The sequence below is a fragment of the Mizuhopecten yessoensis genome, unplaced genomic scaffold (genome assembly GCF_002113885.1).
Source record: "Mizuhopecten yessoensis strain PY_sf001 unplaced genomic scaffold, ASM211388v2 scaffold7831, whole genome shotgun sequence".
Taxonomy (NCBI): Eukaryota; Metazoa; Mollusca; class Bivalvia; order Pectinida; family Pectinidae; genus Mizuhopecten; species Mizuhopecten yessoensis.
In genome coordinates, this window is record NW_018407244.1 from 38,726 (window position 1) to 41,519 (window position 2,794).

Consider the following 2,794-nt stretch of genomic DNA (forward strand, 5'->3'; position numbering starts at 1 on the left):
ACAAACAGCTGTGAATGGGTCATTCCCTCCTGTCGTGAGTATTGGTACTGCATAGAGTGTTAGTGTATGTGTATAGAAGACCGTTGTTTGCTATTTTTATTTCTGTTCTAAAGTTTTTCATTATTTGTTAAATATATCACAATACAGAGGCTGTATATGCTAATCGTTTTGCAGACGCTTATGAATAAATGTGCATAAATGTATTTCAAGGCCCTAGCCAAATACGTTTTAACAAAACCAGTTCAGCCATTACGATATCGCTTTTGAAAACCAACACAGCAGAATGTCGATCATATTTCCATAACGTCGGTGTCGACAGGCTGCCGAGTAGACCATAACTATATGTACATAGATGTCATCAGGTAGCTCTGACTGCAAAGTATTTTTCGACCAGGTCAACATATATAATTCTGTGTTTGTAGCTGTTAAAACGACCTGGGCGTCAATGAAAATAGCCCCTAATGTCCACGTGTAGGTACAGTGTATATATGTTTAACGCTGATACGCTTTATGCTCTCTGCTTATAAGCATAAAGGCCAACTCATATGGGACTGATAAGCTTCCTTTGGTTATAGAGCTTGAACACGGTAATACATAACACTAGTTCAAGTTGGATGGACGGATATTTCCTGTCCTGACCCACTAAGTATTTTGAAAATCACAATTTATCATGTTGTAGTAAATAACATTACATTTATTTAATCGAAGTGATTTTAATTGTTATATAGTTACAATCTTAAGACAAATTGTCACTGGGGCGTATAAGGGTATTAACTTGTTATTACGTTATTCATATTTCATGACTTATAGGTAGCCTTTTTGTCGGCCTGTTGCTTTTTAACTAAACATGTCAACTGAAAAGGAAATGAAAAGTTTACTAGAAAAATGCTTAAATTATTTCAATGCAGCTCATTTTAATCGATTTAATGCCAACTGCAAAAAGGTAAATTCACATTCAGCGGGCTAGTTCAATGTTTATATTAACCAATTCCATTTTCTTCTGGTTGTGCGATTTTATTTTAATCACCAAATTTCAATTTCCCGCGCTTACTGATAACGAACGGTATATTCCTGGAACATGTAAACTAAGTTTTAAGAAACAAAAGTAGGCTTCGTGGAAGTATGCATCCGGCCAGGTAAGTGGCAATGTTTATCAAGATATATTAGGCATTACAGGTTTGTGTTTTATCAGTACGCACACCCCTGATATTTCCTTATTAGTGGCCCATTAAGCGTTACATGTTTAATCTCTTTGTTCCATACAATGTCAATGTTTCTGTGTGTATCTCATGGATGTTTGTTGAAAGCTCCTCGATTAGTTGTTGATGTGTTTCTGTGATGTAGATCCCCCTTTTGCCTAGCTTCGGTATAAACTTTATTTAGCTCCACAGCCACGACATGTACGCTCACGTGCTGCATGCCTAGTGATCTCCCTGATTTCTCTATATTTATATAACAATTAAGCCGTTTTTTCTTTGCGGTTTTAAATTGCAACATTAAATGTGCCGATTTGTATGCAGTGTAACGCTGTCGACCCACTTTTACCTAGCGACCTTACCCTGGATAGATAATTTTGCAGTGTTCTTTGTTGTTGAGTTTACCTGTCTGAAATATAAAAAATAAATCAAATTCATAACATGAAGCAACCTAATTTACCGGTAGAGGGGTTGGATCCGGAAACACCGACCTTTTCGGCTGGACAGGCTAACGCCTCCCTCTGTATTTCTGCTTCTATTTCTTCTGTAGTCCCCGGTGCCTGTTATTACTTCTATCCCTTCCCGATTGAATCAACTTTAAGATTCCTTGTTGATGGCGCTCATGTCTATATCGTTATCGTCACTGATATCAGGTAGACAAATATTCGAACCACCGAGCTTATAATGTCATATGTGTTGATGTTAACCAGTTTGCAGACGACAGATTTCCTAACAAATAGACGGTGTTTTATTTTTTTAGTAAATGTACAGTAGCGTTTACTTTCTTCTTTTGTCACTTACTTTTTTTTAATTTCAAGGTTTTTTGAGTAAATAACTTTGTCACTTTCACTGGCTAACTATTTCTTCCAAATCACCAAAATTCGAAGCATGGTGCCATTTGACCAATGGAAAAAGAAAGTAATCTTGATATTTATGTACTTCAAATGTCATGCAGGTTAAATTCTTCTAAAAACGGAGATATATAGGATCACGATATTTGGAAAGAAGTGTGCTGGAATTCAGGACTATCACGTTTTTTAAATGAATAACTTTGACCTACTTTCAAGAAAAAAACGATCAAATGTGTAACAACTTTTTAAATAGTTCTTCTTCATAATTTCGGTTAATGATAATTGGCTTGCAATTTAATCATTTGAACGCTATGAATTTCGGGGTTGGAATATATGACACCGACCAAATTTGAAGCTTAAATCATAAAAAAATATAAAGAAAAAAAATGTTTGAGTGACTTTTTTAAGGTTTAGAATGTTAAAATCTTCCAACAAAAACATTCAGTGTGTAGAGTAATGGGCCTCTTTGACGGTCACATATATGATATATAAAGAGCAGGTGAACGAAAAAGACCCCTTAAGTTTAAATTTGATGTCACGGTATGACCATTTTGTACACTAGTGATACGGATAGTATATATATGTATGCCAACGGCTAATTGACCAAAACGAAGTCTTTAAAATGGTACATGGTCTGTTTTACAATTTCTATCCATGTATCTCGTAATCGAGGTCAAAATAGTGTGGCGGCAAAAGCCATCGACATGCGCATTTGGGATTAACTAACACACATCATAGTACCGCAGT